A 17669-nucleotide genomic window follows, 5' to 3' on the forward strand; every position below is an offset into this window, starting at 1 on the left:
ACATTGCGCTAATTTTTTGCTATTTGTTTATAATTTTTTATATTTTAAAGAGGATTTTAACATATTTATTAATTTTTTGGATAATTTTCATAATAGAAAATGACATTTTTCAGCAAGCAAAATAATACAGCCATGAAAACAAAAAAGAAGAACATAAACATTTAAGGACCATACATTTTCAAACTATGTCAAGAAAACCATTAATGTGTCAATTTAGCATATTTTCACATTTCTTGTGTCATGTTGTTACATCCTTTCACAAAACTAAAAATCACCTAAGTTGGTATTGAATAGCTAGGTTTAGGACATTACTTGCATGTGTGGTTATTTCTTTTATGTTTTGATAATCTAACAAGACTTGGGTCCTTAATAGGCTCAAAGTTTGGATCATGTTTTGATTTGAATTTCATGATATACTTAACATCTTTTGGTTGGGATTGAATGTTTATATGGGTGAAGAGAAGGAGGTGGATCAAAAGAGTTAAAAAACACAAGGAGATTGTTTATATAGGTGAAGAGAAAGAGACGGGTCAAAAGAGTTTAACACAAGGAGAATGTGGATTTTTCTAGTCCTAAAAAATGCACAACATGGGAACAAGGGCCATATGCACCTCACTACACTATTGATTTAGAGCACCATAGTAGGGGCTTCACATACCCCTACCTCTTAATAACATCCTTGCCATGGGGGGTGAAACACATAATGCACCATTGTTTTACACTACATGGCATGAACCGTACTAAGGCTATACTTAACAAACCTAGAAGCATGTGCATGAGAGTTTGCACCTTATTGAGCATGCATGTCATGCACTCACACACACAGAGGGGATCATCTACTACTCAATGGGACTTCAAGTGTACAAGAGCTAAAGGGGTTGGATGAGTCAAGTGCCATGAACAACTTAATCTGAGGTTTCGATTGTGAACTTCATCAAGAGTTCTTGTAAGCAAGGGGTGGAGCAAAGTTGCATCTTCTCAGTGAGGGGTGATGTTTTAGAATGGCAAGTACTTAAATTTAAGCAAGAATTGTAATATCCCCCCTCACATAGGACCCCCCTAAAAAAATCAATAAAATTAATTGAAATTTTTTAAATCACCCTCCCCCCCTGTCGTGCCGAACAAGTGGTTGGGGGGGGGGGGGGGGGGGGGGAGGGGAGGAAGAAGTAGACGATGACGGGGAAGAAGGGGAAGATGATGACAAAGAAGGACAAGTTGACGATGATGTTGATGAAGGGAAGGCCACATGGCATACTACCCCCTAGCTTCCTCAACTAGTCTGCAGCGCTGCCACGTAGATGGACATGTGGTGGGTGGGGGAGACACCACCACCACCACCACTCCACTTCCTTCCCACCTCTCCTGTTATAAACACCCCCCCCCCCCAATCAAAACGAAAGGAACAAAGGGAGAAGGAGATGTCTTGGCACGGCACATAGAGAGAGAGAGAGAGAGAGAGAGAGAGAGAGAGAGAGAGAGAGAGAGAACCTTCTAGAAGGTTCCTTCTTTTCCCCTCCTTAGAGTGTGTCCACACACGTTCTTCCTTTTCCCTTTTCCCACAAACTTATTCCCTATCCCGTGAGTTTTCCCCCCCTTTTTGCCCCTCTACGTGAGCAAGAGGCTGTTGAAGTCCCTACGGGGGTTGTCCTTAAAGAGAGAAAGATCGAGAATGGCCCCCAAGCAGAGAATGTCACGTGCAGATGGCATTCCTACAATGAGCAACGAAGCTTCGGGCAAGGGCATCACTGTCAATCCAACTACGGTACCAGACATAAGTAATATATTTCCAAATTGATAGATGCTTGCCTTGATTCCCATATGAGATACGTTAGGTCCTGAACTATACCACATGAGATTAGTTCATTTAAAAGGATAAAATTCGTCTCAAATATTTGAAGATTGAGTTTTCAAAATGCATGTATCAAGAGAAGTTAATTGCATCTAGGTGCTATACGATAAAATTCATACATAGCATAATTCAACAAATAAGGTTCCAAAGTATTGTCGACTCCCCTTTCTTGCAAATAATGGTATGTTTTCACCACATTGAAGGCAGATGTTGTAGCTTGCACACCTGATGGATTGCATGGTAAGAAACCCAGTTTAAAAGAAAATCATTTTAAGAAACTCTAGGCCATTGCCCAAGATCTTGCTAACATCATGAATTAATAGCCCATGTTTGATAGATTGGGATCTTGATGATGTGCGTAGCTAGCAGAAGCAATCATCCTAAGGATTAAAACTAAGATGCCTTGAGATCCGTCTGATAACTACTATTTTCATCCAACCAATTCGGGGTTAGGCTAAATACAAACAACAACTCCAAGCCTCAAAGGCAAGTGGAGAGCTCAAGGATTGGGAAACCTTAAGTCAGAGTAGAGACCAATACTTTTATACTTGTTGGGAAGAATGTTGGGTTGTCAATCAATAGAACTTACATCTTGTATAGTTGTATGAGACCTTAACATATGCCTTAGCCGAAGGAAGAAAGTGTTAAGTAAAATTTTACATAGTATCACTCTTAGATCCCAAGGGGGAGAGCAAATATGTGGATGGAAATGTTATCGCATCTATTCTTGCATTGTTTGGAAAAATACGATTGGTTTTGTTGGTTGATTAAAAAAATCCTAAATGCTTTTATATTCATATGATTGTTGGATTGTTGATTGGATGATTATTCCAAGTGCTTGTGATTGATGGTAAATTCATGGTGGGGGTCTATGATGAAAAATTGCCATGGGGATAAAGGAACGTTTTCTTGGAAGATGACATTAGGGCTGACTGCCTTGATTGTGCTTGCTTCTTAACTGGATTAATTAAGGAAGGATATTTTGCATGGGTGGATCACCTCCATGATTGCACCGCAGATAAACTTGAAAGGGCAATGCTTGATTCACAGGCCGAAGGTCGAGTGGTGAAAAGGCCAACCACATGAATAATGTTTCACTCCTAGGTAGCTTGCGGGCCAGGTGGAGCTCTGGACACCCCTTGCCAAGTCCAGAATGGAGTTGAAGACCTCCATGGCCCCAACGTATGTGGTGTTAGAAGATCCTATTCTAGATAAATGATAGAAATTGTGGTGCCATGTGATTTGGACCAATTACTTCTGCAGGGCAGAAGGGACATATAATTTCTCATTTATGGACACGAGACAAAGATTATTAACTTGAAGATAAGTTAAGGAACTTGTTTGTCAAAAGGACTGCTTGCTCTGTTTTCGTGTTTATGCTATAAATTACATGAACGAACCCTGTTCCCTAAAAGGTTAATTAAGGAAGCTGATTTTAAATGTCACATAAATGTGGTAGGACCTAATTAAATAACTAAAGAATGCCTATTGAGGAAAGGGGGTGGGCGGAACCCTCAATGGGTCCGGCCTACAGTAGGGTGGTCCTAGAGAACTGGAAGGCTTCTCACCAGGTTTTACCAACGTCCCCAACCCTTAGAAAATCATTAGATTAGAACCTCGATTCATGCCATTTTAGGGGACGGGAATGGGACAATGTCCTATGGGTAGAGAGGTTGAGTGAGGCACCCCTCTCATTTCCCATTCTCTTTGAACCAAGTGCAACACGAATTTGCTTTGGCTTGGGTATCTCTACATAAAGTAGGATATCCAAGATCTGACTCTAGAATGCTATCATAGGAGACCTTGACCACTAGGAACCCAAATTTTAGGTTGATCCCAGTGGGTTCATCGGCCACGAACGCTCCATTGCGATGAAGACTCGAGAAACCCTAGGCGACAAACCAGGTAACATTCCATGGGAGTGCCGAGTAGCGTCATTTAGATTCGTCGCTCGATGGACCGCTAAAAATGTGCCTAGAAAGCTGATAGGCAGGCACGTTACAAGAATAAATAAATAAATACATTTGCATTGAGCACCGAACTGGACATGTTATCCTTTGATGCACATATTTTTCCTTACGTGGCCCAAGATCCTAGGATGAAATATATGCATGCCAATAGAAGTTTAATTCAAGCATATACATGATGTAAAGTGCATGGTACTCCCATAATCTCTCTAATAGAATGCTACAACATTTTCTCGAAAGTAGGAAGCTAACATGTCTCAACTAAGTGTATCATGTGCAAGCAATTATGGGTTTCTTTCTTTCTTAGAGAGAGAGAGAGAGAGAGAGAGAGAGAGAGAGAGAGAGAGAGAGAGAGAGAGAGAGAGAGAGAGAGAGAGAGAGAGAGAAAATAATTTTTTTAAAAGTAATTGTGTTTCTTAATGAACCTACACTATTCCTTCTTTAATCAACTGATATTTTCACAAGGTTAAAAAGTTGAAGAGAAAAAAGATGCATGTCACATTTCTAACATCATTAATTCAAGCATGTTTTCTTTTTCAAAATTTTGGAATGTGAGGCAAGGATGATTCCCACCCCTACTAAGAAGAAATAATTCCTCCACATTTACAAGTTCCTATATGCAAAATAAAAAAGAAAAGAAAACACTCCTAACATGAGAAATCAAACTACCAAATGGTGGAGTAGATTGATTAACCATTACTTTGCATTTATAATCTAGATTAAGAGAAGTATCTTATTTTCCTTATTGGATATTTTTAAACATTTTCTATCATAAAAAAACAAATGTTTTAGACATGCCTAAAAGAAATATTGTGATGGTAGTACAAAGCTTACTTTTTGCTTTGGACAACCAATCAAGGAAAACCTTCTCTTGTAGTAGGACCTCATTATATATGCTTTACATTATTATAATGCCCATTAAAGTGGTAAATGAGACATACAAATAACATTATAATATAATAATTGTTGTGTGCCTAGGGATCTTCAATGGAGCATAGAAATCAAGTTGATAAGTTGTTTAATGCAACCTTCCAATTCTCTTATTTTTGTAGCTTTGGGGCCCTTTTTCTAGTGAAGAATTCATCCTTCCAATAGTAGGGTATTCTACCCTAGTGGTCAAATAGTCCATAGTGTGCACTTTAGCATTTTTCATTGCAAAAATATTATCCCTAATAGGCAAAATAGGAATCAAAATTAGCTACAACATTATATAGAAGGAAATAAAAAGTAAAGAATGGCTTGTGAAGAGTTTCCTTTTAAGAACAATTGTCAATTGTTTTGTTTTAAGAATAGAAATTCTATCACTGCCATGAGACAAAGGTAGAATACTATACAAACACTCTATATGACAATGATATAGTGAAATAGTCTATTAAAGGGCTATATGCAAAGCCAATGGTATCCATCCATAGAAAGAGAATTAGAGGCAATGTGGAAAGAAAAGTTTTGTGAAAGGCATTGAAGGAAAAGGAGATGAAGACTTTCACAACAACAGGTAATAGCATTGAATAAATTACAAATTTACAATGCAAGAATCCAATGCAATGTTTTGAGATCATGATTATCACCATCCAATCCATTGTTATGAAAGACAACAAAAATTGAAATATATAACTTGAACACAATATAAATATAGGACCCAAACTTTTAAAGATATTAAGCATTTTCCCCACACCAACAAAAGTACTACCATGTAATAGTTTGGTTTAATCACCAAGCCGATCATGTCAAATACAGTATCGAGAATAGACATGCATTGTTTGGACATGACAAAAAAGGAGAGAGGTAGAAAGTGGTCAATTTTATTTTCAAGTTTTTTGTAAGAAATTTGTTTTCAAACCAAGTAATAGAATTTTTTGTAATTTTTATACAATAAATTGCAATCCTAGTTATGGTCTTCCATATCCCACAATTGAATAACACACTAGTGGTAAGTTTTTTAATAATATCAATTTTGTTAAATGCTTCAACAATAGGTAATAGATAGATAGCTTTCCACTCTCCTTGTAATCAAGGAGCATCATAATTCTTTTGGTAATATATGTGCTCATAAGGTTTGTTCGTAAGACTACCTTTGTAAGAGACTTCCAAGAAAAGTTTGTAAGTAATCAGTATATAAAAGTTAATTATCTATAGAAAGCACCTTCCATACTATCACGTGGAGATGTTTTTATCACTAGTAGGTTGTTTTTAGCTCATAAAAGGTATTGTTCAATCCTTCAGAACATGCGAATAATGTGTACAAGGAAACTCCCCTCCTATTTATATGATCATCTTTTTAGAACTAGTACGCTATGTGTTGTTTTCCTTTGAGGATTTTTAACGTACTTTTCTTAAAGAAGTCATGGATAAAGAGTGTATCAACATAATAAGTATTTTTCTTTAAGGGACATTCATTCAGGAAAATATGAAGATTTTGATAACATACAAATGCTTTACTTTTCTCATTGATGTTGATTACTTACAAGGTCATCTATCTTTTGGTTTGTCTTTGTTGGTCATGTCATTACTCATGTCAAGTCTCTTCATTTCATTTTTAGTTACTAGTACAAACCCTAAACCACTAGTTCTTTTTTATGGGTATTGCAATGAATGATGCTACCCACTAGTCATCTTTGTGTCAAGAGATGACGGTACACATGAAAATGATGCAAGTCAAGGTGATGTTGACTTCAAGCATCCCATTTATTAAGTTATTTGACATCAAATTTTAGGTTTGCTCAATTTCAAAGGAGTTATATCACTTCCAAAACCTTATTAGATGCACTTTATATATTGTTTGACATAAAATCCCTAATCTTACTTTTAAATGGAAACAAAATTAAATCCTAGCTTTGAAATAGTGAGTGTTCCTTTCAAAATCATAAACTCTTTATTGAAAATATGACTAAAATGTTCCACATTTATAGTATACAATACACGATGTGCGAACAGTTCAATAAAATCTCTCTCTCTCTCTCTCTCTCTCTCTCTCTCTCTCTCTCTCTCTCTCTCTCTCTCTCTCTCTCTCTCTCTCCATCAAGAAGTCTCTTATCTAAATGACAAGTTTTCCATGCATGCTTTCAGAAATTTCACAACATAAAAAGAAGGTTTATGACTTCCAATGTTTTTCAAGGGAAAAGGTCTATTTAAATGATTAGTTCTACTTTGTAGCACCATCAATGTGACTAAGTTTTAGCAATTTTTCATACTCTTGATTGTTATGATAGTTTGACATACTATATTATTTCACACTTCAAGAGAATAAAACTATCGAAGTATGGAAATTGAAAATATTTCAACTAAATTACAATCGTAGACACATTTTAAAGTTATTCAAATATGATAGATAACAAATTTTGTGTAGTCCATGGGCAATAAATTTTAAGGAAAAGTTAGCGTAAGCCTAACTAATGCTGATTAATGATAGATTGACAGTTGTTGTATGGATTTTAACATCAAAGCAACCAAGGCTTTAGTTGAATAATTAAAGGGTGATGTAGGAATTATGTTAATCTTTTTATGCATGGGCTAATATGTAATTTGCCTTTGCATTTCCAACAATGCATTGACATAAAGAATATGCTCTACTTCTAAAGCATGGAGATGTTTAAACTATTGAAAGGCAAAAAAGGAAGTCAACTTAGATTGTGGTAAATATTTGTTCAACACCATTGTCAAACAACCTATACAATTTAGTGGTTACAAATTATTATTGTTCAAAAGACAAATTGACCAATGAGATTATAAATCATCATTATGATTGGCTATATTGATTGCTAGTGTTTGTGCAAAAGTAGATTGATTTTATAGATGTATCTTGAATGGTGTATTTTCACCTCTAAAATCGAGACTAAGAAAAATTCTTACCTTCTTGGATGTAGGAAAAACTATACATTTCCCACATGGAACTTCGTAGGAAGTTGTGATTCCTAAACCATCATGCCTATCATGCTATTAAAAAAGTCCAAACATATTGAGAAAGCTTTATTACCATTTAAGCATGGCACATGATTTTTGCTATTGCAACCTAAAAGTGAGAGTCCTCGAAACCAATAGTTTTCTATTTTAGGCTAGTGTAGGCCAAGACCCAATGTAATGCTTATATGTGCATATAATTACATATCATACTATTGACCTTCCATGTGCACGTATCTATTGACCTTCCATATGCACCTCCACTAGTTGGTCGAGGAATATTTTCTACCCCTAGCCAAGGGCTACTTTCACGGCCCTCGAATTTCAATATAGGGGTCCTTGATAACTTCCTTAACCCACAACTCAATGTAGTGTGCCTCGAGTTGCTACTAGCTTTAGCTACTCTATCTAACCCAAAGACTAGACCAACACCGGTCACCTTTTGGCATTTGATCACATAGACATCATCTAACATCAAGTCTGATTCCACCCTTTGTCTAGGCTCACACATGGCTTCTCCTCATAATGGGGGTCTTACAACTTTGAGCACCATGGATCATTGGTGGCACCTTATGAGAAGGTAGGGCATTTAGCATATCTAATAAGAAACTCTTCCCTCTTCCTTGTCACAACTCACGTCCAACTTGTTAAGCAAGGACGATTGTGGGAAGCAACAAGATAGGGGTGGAATCACACTATGTCACTTGTGCAACACATGCTCATACCTCACTATGCACCCACCTTATAGCAATACACACTAGGCATGTGCACATAGCTCACATACCTTATACTCAAACCCACTAATGCATATTCATCTCACTTGCAAGTACACAACCGGATGCTCCTATCCATTCATGACCACATCCATCCCACTATGGGAAAGATCCTGGGAACTGACAAAAGTAGTGAGCATATGGGTGTGTCTCTCTTGCATGATATACACACTTTATCAGGGATTAGTGACACACTGCATCCACATTGTGCATGAAGCATAGCACACAAGGTTATGCAAGGACATTTTCCTCTCTCTTTATCATCTACGTTTGATCTACCTAGTAGGAAAAATTGTGGCAAGTCATCATAGAGATAAAGAGGTGTTGGTGTGCCATTTGTGTGACACACACACCATACCACCATCCACCCACACGTAATTGCAGCCGAGACATGTAGTATACTCACTCATGACTAGGTTGCATCATTTATCCATAAACAATATGTACCTTAACACATGACGCCACCAAATGGCCATGAAAAGATGCCTCAACTATCGAGCCGCCATTGTGAAAATACATTTGAGACTACCATACCTATGAGTAATGCCACTAGTGTTAGCATTGACAGCCGCATAGCTAATCAAGTAGCCCAAGGTAAGGGAACATCACCGTTATTGATCTATTTTTACAATCATCATCGTCATTATCATCATCGTTCTTGGCATTCTCATTGATATCGTCTTTGTCATTGTTGGCAATATCACCATCCTTGTCATCTTCATCATCAACAATATCACCATCCTCATCATTCTTACCACTATGGACCTCCTCATTACCAAAAATATTATCACCATCCTAGAAAATTGTATTAAAAAATGATGAAAATGAAGAGAAAAGGCTATTCTTGCGTGTGCCAACTTTACTTCTCTATTTTCTTTCCCTATTCTTGTGTGAGAGAGTGAGTGAGAGTATGAGAGTGAGAGAGAGTGAGTGCGCAGGTAGTTGGGTTTGAGAAAGTGAAACCTCTAGCCTTCTCTCTTGAGCTCTCTCATGCGTACCATGCTTTCTCTTGCATGATGAGCTGGTAGAGGGTCAAGAAGGCATTGATGAGCTCACTTGAATCATGGAGCTAGTGGTTGTGACCTTTGGGTGTGGGGGCATGTGGCATGATGCTCACTATGGTTTTCTTTTCAATCCACAGATGAGTGACTAGGTGAGAGATAGTCAACAAGATGTGTCTCCGAGCTCTTGAAGGAATAAGAGTATGCCCAATTGTCCCGACATGTTGAGTGTGAAGCCCAACATTTTGGTTCCATTGCCGAGACCAACTGCACATGGACTTGAGATTTCTTGTATGGTTTCTCCTGCATAAGAGGACAATCACATCAACCCCGAAACACGTGCAAAAACTTAGTTACTTTTGTTTCCTTTTTGTCGATTTTATTATGGCATCTACATCGCACATTATCATGGATTTTGTAGGTTGATTTTGTTTTTTCTAGCACAGGATATGTTGAATGCATCTATTTCTTTTGTTACTTCCACTTTTAAATTTAGTTTTAGCACCAATAATACACTCTCTCATGCATGAGTGGAAGAGTGCAACACAAAAGAATGAGAATTGCATCCAAAAAAAGAGTGAAATTTTCTATTGACAAGCTTCATTATCTAGCAGTGGCTCATGCCTTGTAGTGAGAGTAGCTCAAATTGGGAATGGGAGAGCATCTTGAACTTGAAGCATGTGAAGAGGGTGGTTAACGCATATAAATAGGTATTTAAGTTCCTATTTTTCTCTTAAGGGTGGAAAGAGGGGCTAGGAAGAGCGTGTGTGAGTGGAACATTAGGTGGGAAAGGAGGCTTGTGTAGCCCATATCCCTTTTTAATTTTAAAAAAGTGAACGCTTTTAGTACTTTTTAAATAAATATTTTGCTCTCTTTTTTTAATCTCCCCCTCCCTCTTATGATTGGATCCCATCATCATCTAATGGGTATCTTCATGCCTACCTAATCACAACAACATTTAAATGCATCTTATAGCATGTAATGCACACGTGCATCCTTTACATTAGTTTAGAGTAGCATCCTAGTGCCCACCTAGCACACACTTTTGCCCTAGCACACACTTTTGCCGTAGCACTAGCAATTGAACCATTGTAATGTGGTCTTACACTGAGACACACTTATTTAACTAATAGATTAGCTCCATCTTGCAATGAGCGTGTGTACTTTGGAGCTCACATCCACGTGCATAGGCATACATGCTTGCATTTTCATGTGCTCTTGTAGTTGCACTTAGTCCACATTACACCTATAGTACTATGTGCATCAATGTTGCACATATACCCATGCACTAATGCACATAGTCTTGATATCATCTAACTTGGCACATAGATTACTACATGCATAGTGACCCACACATCCCTCCTAGGAGTCTTACCCTAATGCATACCCAAACCTTCACCTTGCATACATACTAACATGCACATAGTAGGGCATATAGGTTAGATCACACCATTTCATGTGGAAACATCTTTATGTAGGTGAACTTTCAGGATCAAACATTGAAACAAAATGTGATATACAAAGAACAAAGGGAATCAAAATCTAGAGCACAAAATCCAAGGGAGGCAAAAGGTAACACTCATTTGGACAAGTGAAACAACATTGATTGACTTATTCTTTGATTATCTAGTGTGTTATAAATTGCTTGATTGATGAATTCAAAAGTTGCTGAAAAAGAGCTATAATTTTCTTACATTCTAAGCACTTGAATGTGCTTGGAATTAAGGAAATGTGAAATCATTGCTTATGATGGTCCATGTATGTTTTGAAAATTCTCACAAAATTCATTGAACTTGATTAGCTGGCAACAAAAAGAATGAGACTTAGAAAGCAAAGATAAGAATAGACTGAAAGATCGAAAAAACACTAAAATTATAACAAGAAGGTCTAGGACTTAAAACCCTCATTCTAGATTCAAAATATTTCCCCCCATTGAGAGAAAATACCTAGCCTTAGAAGGAACCCTTAACCTTCTTCAACACATTGTAGAATTGAATATCTCTATTATGACCGAAGAAGCTATGGAACATAACATCATAGAGTTGGAGCATGAAAGTCCAAATTAATTTGCAAATATCAATGATGATACATAGCAATAGCTTGCACACCTATAAGCTATGATGTCCAACCTCCACAAAATCATTTTGAATGTAGAAGCTAGGGTTCTTGCAAGATTTGCTTTCAAATCTAGGCAGAACACATGAAACTCAAAACCACAAGAATGAAGCCAAGGTTTTCCTTGAAGCTAAGCAAATTAGGAAAAACACTCTTAGCTACTTGAGATTGAGCCAATATATGTGACAATGATAATCTCAACTTTTCCACAAAGCTAATACAAGCCTTAAGTCCAAACTTAGGTAAGAAAATACAAGCTAAGGATACATGCATGTGCACCATCAAGTAGTCATATCTTGAAACTCTCAATAGCCTCTCTATTAAACAATTAAACGATGCTAGACAAAAAGGAAAATGCCTTAGTCAATCAACTTGCATACAACAACCAATTTAGGGTACTGCACCATCCAAATGTGAGTGTGTGCTAAGGGCTCTGATGTTCCTTTGCATCAGAGGCTACTCTTGACTTGGAGAGAGAACACATGTTTAGATATGCTAAAGTTATTCTCCAACTTCACAAAGAGACGATACAACTCCAAAGTAGAATACAAAATGCATTTGAACAATTCTGAGGGAGAGTACAAAAAATAGATATCTTGGGAGTCATCTAATAATTCACTCCAAAAACCCCATATGACACAACCTTACAAAGCTTAAACCTTGTTGGAATTTCCATCAACCAAGCACTCAGTAGAAATTCTTATGTGCCTACTCCTACAGGTATGAAGAATGTCTTGAACACAAGGCATCCAATAGGAATTCTTATGTGCTTACTAGGCCTAATATCTCCACATGCATAGCCAAGGCTATCAACATCGACCTAGAATATGATGAGACAATCTCACCTTCCTATCTTAGGGTCAAATTAGTTGCAAAAAGATAGAACATGATTGAAGCTCTCATTGACGAAGGAATAGATTATAACATCCTTAAGTATGATGCTTGGACTCAAATTGGACAACCTGAACTTGTGCCTATGGATGCTATAGCCAATAGTCCTTACAAGGGATCCCCACACTCTCTCTAGGAAAATACAAAAATCTACTTACCCTAGAGACAAAAATCTTGTCAACTATGTTCTATGTGCTTCCCAATAGAGAGGACGTCAAAAAGGAAATTCTACTTGGATGACCTTTTAAGCATGTGTCTAAGTATGATTTGAACTACAAAGCACATCAAATACACTTGATCCTACTTAATGTTGACATAAAAGATTCCATCTCTAACAACATGGCTTTTGTGGGAGCTTTTGCTCAACCACCAAGACCCACGGACCGCTTATTGTTTCAAGTGTTCCAAGCCAAGACCCACGGACCGCTTTTCTTGGTGCGCCTTTGCCTTCCATTTCTCTTGCCTTGGCCTTTGTCTTTGTCTTTGTCTTTTATTTTGGCTTTCTGGCTTTTCCACTGGCTAGCACTCTTTTACAAGATTTCAAGGTGCGCCTTTGTATTTTAAAATGCACATTTCCCCTTCTACAGCTGCCTTGGACTTTTAAGGTTGCCCTTGTGCTTTTGGCCTTTTCTCCTCTTCTTTATTCAGTTGAGCTACCTCTTTTCCGCATTTGCCCTGCATCTTTTTTATTTCCTTTTGCTTTCTCCATGTTGGGGTTAACATTACCCCCCTCCTAGACGAGTGCCAGTCCCATGGCACTCACTGTCATAGGTAGCAGGCAGTAGCATGCACCGAAGATGTGGGTGGAAAGGACGGTTGTGGTCTGCTTTGGGGGGTTCTGGGGTTGGTGCGGATGAAGGTCGGTGGGGCACTAGTTGTTCCGAGTGGCTTGGTGATATGATTGTTGTAGGGGGTGATAGGGTGACTCTTTGTTGGGAATGGCCACTCATAGCTGGCACGGGGGTTGGTGTGCGTGGGCGGCTCCTGGAGGCATTTGCGCGTGATGATTCTTTGGTGATTGGCATGATGGAGTGAAGGATAAGAGTTTAGAGTTGAGCATTGATGTCGAGCTAACGGTGCTTTCGTTGGAGTCTTTAATACCTGCAATTGGAAAACCTTTCAGGTGGTATCTCCCTAAGGGGTAGTGCTAGTTGTCTTAGCGTGCACAAGACATATTTGGATGAGTTTGGGAGATAGGTCGAACTCTAAGCAAGCTTGGAGTATTGTCCTGCACTTGAAGACCCAAACTGTGTATAGACTTTCGTGCAGATATTATGTGAGTGTCCGTGCATACTTAGATATTATGTAGGTAGAAGACTGCGGCCTGGTGGCTCATAACGTCGTGTGGATGAAGCAGTGTGGTCCATGGTGGAAAGAAGTACATGTGAAGGTGGGTGTGCCATCCTGTGCATTGTGATTGTACACGTAGCAGGATAGGGCACGGGGATAGTGTACGAGCTGTAGGTGGGCGACATTGGGCCTATGGATGAGAATGGTAATCTGTCTATGGCCATTCGTGCAGTGCGTGCCCCAATTGGTTGCCATGGTTTTAAGGCAGAGTGTGAGAGGGAATTGTGGGAATGGTTTAGGGTGACAGGTTCAACCACAGGCGAGACAAGCTTCCTAGGGCCGTCCTACTCTTGATGTGTCCTGAACTATTGTGGGTGATACTAGGGGGCTAGGGGACTAAAGATGGAGCCAGCTGACCAAGGTCACTGGACGCACCTAACTTGAGGACCCCTAGGTGCGGTGATGTGCTCGTGGGTTTTTTTTTTTTTTTTGCCACAGTACAACCATTGCAATATGCGAGGGCTATGAGCCTTTCAATGGGTCGGGACATGTCAAGCCTCGGAGGCTCGAGAAATGGATATGACCGTGATGAATTTGCCCTAGCCTTGCTGTTAGGGGAGCCGTTGTTGCAATATCGGTATGATTGCAGTGCCCCTCGTCGTGAGTGTAGAGCATGACCCAAGAAGAGAGTGTAGCCCATGAATACATGTGGGTTCGTGTGATGTGGGCACTCACGAGGGTGATTGTTCGCGTTCAGCAGCGTGACTTTGTTGCGATTAGTGCACGTCGTGGTTTTGCGGTGACCCAGGCGTTGAACATGTTTGCACCAAGACCTGTGTTATCCTGCATCCACTTGTCACATCGTGAGAGCACATGCTTGATTTCGTTAAGTAATTCAACAGATATAGTTATGTTAAAACATGACTTTTCGAGATGCTATGATGTTAATTGCACTGCCCATGCGATCGCTTGTCAAAGATGTGGCATACATTAGCGATAGGAAGAAGAAGTTGCACAAGTGGGGAGTTTCCCTTTCACCCACCCATCAATAAACAAAAAGTTAGGTCCTGATAACTTGTCAAGATGCTTGTACATCATAGGACTTAGTCGATTTCTACTAGGCGGGGCGAGTCCGATTGGTTGGGCGACTGGACTGGTGCTGGTGCGGGATTGTCGTGAGGCCGGGCAGAGCACATGTCGGCCGGGACACGAATGGTATGGTCTCGGGCCGCCACCATTTCCAAAATGCCTTTAAATAATTCGTCGAACTCTTCCATGTCCCTGGCCGCCTTTCCTACCCTTGGGCATCTAGTGCTTGAGCGCTCGTGGGGGATTTGTGCAACTGGTGTTGCCACGGCTTGCACGCTTAGCTGAGCTTTAACTTTCCTGGTCCGAGGATTTTTAGGCCTTCGTCCGGGACAGTGCCGTTTAGGTCCGCGTTTCTTTGCATATCTCTTGAGAGTGGGTACATAGCGCACTGATGGAGGGGTGCGGGCCGCATGCTCCCATCGTCCGCGAAGAGCATCTCTGCATGCCAGCTGGTTGTTCTCCATGTTTTCCTCCCGGGGCCTGGAAGATGCAATCCAAGGGTTAGGCCTTGATACGGAATAAGATTGTTCGCATAGGAGGGATTTCAGTGTGGGCTGTCAAACGCATGTGACTAGAAGAGAAGGTGCGGAACATGTTGTACTTGTTGTAGAGGGATGGCCCTCGCAATGGTGTCCCTCTAGCCTCTAACTACTAGCAAATCTTGACTCATGCGGGGTTATATCGGTTGGTGGTCCTGCATTTGGAGGGCTCATCCTCGAAAGGATAGGCCGGGAAGGGAAAAGTGTGTAAAGAGGAACTACGCCCTGCTTACATCATTAGGGATGTTGGTCAGGGCTTTCCATGGTGGCAATGCGGGGTGCATGCCCTTTGCCCAGAGGCAGACATGATTTGGTGAAAGGGGGACCGGCCTAGCCTAGCCTGTTAGCCCCGATTCTTCTGTCTACACTTGACTTTTTATTGCTTGTGTGTGTTGATAATGTCTATACAGGGTGACACAAAAATCATTGTTCATATATATACTTTTTTTTTTCAAATCCTTGTCACTTCACAAGGATAGAAACCAATTGTAGAACTCGGGATTTTACTGAAGCATGGCACACGCATCTAGTACACGTGGCACCTTACTCAATACTGATAGATATTTCGCCACATCGAGTAGCATGGAACCTTGTCCGAGTCTACTAGCGACATGTAACTCCTCCTCAATGAGAACCTTATCAAGCAGAGGGTTTTCTTGGCTTGGTTCAGCCAAGTCCTTGCCCCGAATGGCAGTCAGCACTCGAAGGGAAGTTGGTGCCACATAGGTTGGGTCTCTTTGGGATCGCCATTTGGCCAATCGCTCCTCAGAGACTGTCATGATCTGAGCTCCTAGTTTGGCCATTGCAACGCGGCTTTCACACCAACACTGTTCAAATCGACTTCGGCCTGCTAACAGCCGCTTTAGTTGCTCTATTTCTAAGAGATTCGGTTGGCAGAGTGCCTCATTGAATGTGACAATTAAGTGCAGTTCGTCGGCTTCCTCGCCCAAGATGAGTAGCAAGCGTTTGTGAAGGAGCCTGCTATAGTGCTTGTCAAGGTGTTCTTGCTCTTCCCAAGATAAAGGAAAGGGCAAGTAGTCTCCGAGCTGCTCTTTAGGGAATGCACGCATGTCTGCCAGGACATAGACACGTGCGAACACCTTGAGCTTGGCATCCAATTTAGCTAGGCATTCTGCGACACCTCTATGTTCGAGGAGGGCTTGCTTGGTTGCCATCTCACGCAAGGTTCTAGGAGTTTGCCTGGGCTTTAGCGTAGTTGGGGGCTCAGGCCTAGAAGAGCAAGATTGATCAATGCTAGGAGTGCTCATGCGCTTGGGGTTTCCATGTTTCTCTTGAGGCTTCGTCATTGCGTCATGGTTCTCTTTGGACGTGACTGGTATGAATTTGTCGCCCTGTTGTGGCAGCGTTATCTCCACTCTTGATTGGTCGATGAGAGTTCTATTGTCGGTGGATTGAGTGTTGGAAGCAACTGTTGATGGCAACGGCTGCTTTAATTCTTCAGAGCACATGGATGTGTCTGAGGTTTCATCGCTATTAGGAGAGACATCAATGGGTTCATTGGTGGATGGACATGATGCTTTATTCCCCAGATCTCCAGCGCTCTTGGTTTCAGTGCTCTTGGGGTCCACGACCACCTATAGCTGCTGTTGTTTGCGTTGTTTTCTCCTCTTCCTCTTGGTCGTGTCTTTTGTTGTCCTCTGAACACTCACTTGTGTAGATCGATCCTGAGTTGATCCAGTCACATTGGGTCGCACGGGAGTATCCTTGGGCCGAGAGCTACGGCCAGTGTTATGTTTCCCCTCTTGGGTGTTTGGAAGCTTTAATGGAGACAGAGATTGGGAGTGAGCCCCTGCCATTGGCACCTGTCATTGTGCCTCCTGGGTCTGGTTGGGAAGAGAGGATGTAGGGGACCTAGGACTCTTAGGCAGACCTGGCACTGGCTGAATGATTTGCTTGTGATTGTTGGAGGATTCCGTCGTTAGCTTTGCTGAGCAATCAGCCCTATCATGAGTGACGTTGTGCTTGTGGTGCTCCTTGTCCCCTTGGGAAGTCAAAGGCTCCTTGGCCACTAGTGGACCTCGTGCACACTTGACGGATCCCTCTGATATTTGCCTGCTAGGCATGCTAGGCTAAGGATCTAGTATTTGATGGGTCATGTTCGGTTTCTTGATTTCAATCATAAGGGACGCAATCACTCCAATATTTTTGGTCCGAGACTTGGATTTTCGTTTAGGGATCCTCCCATGCCTCGTTTCTTTTGACCTAATTTGGGCTCTTGACCGAGGTGGTTTGGCAGG

Source organism: Lygodium microphyllum, chromosome 29 (assembly GCF_053477565.2).
Source record: "Lygodium microphyllum isolate KBCC chromosome 29, Lygodium_microphyllum_v1.1.10, whole genome shotgun sequence".
Classification (NCBI taxonomy): domain Eukaryota; kingdom Viridiplantae; phylum Streptophyta; class Polypodiopsida; order Schizaeales; family Lygodiaceae; genus Lygodium; species Lygodium microphyllum.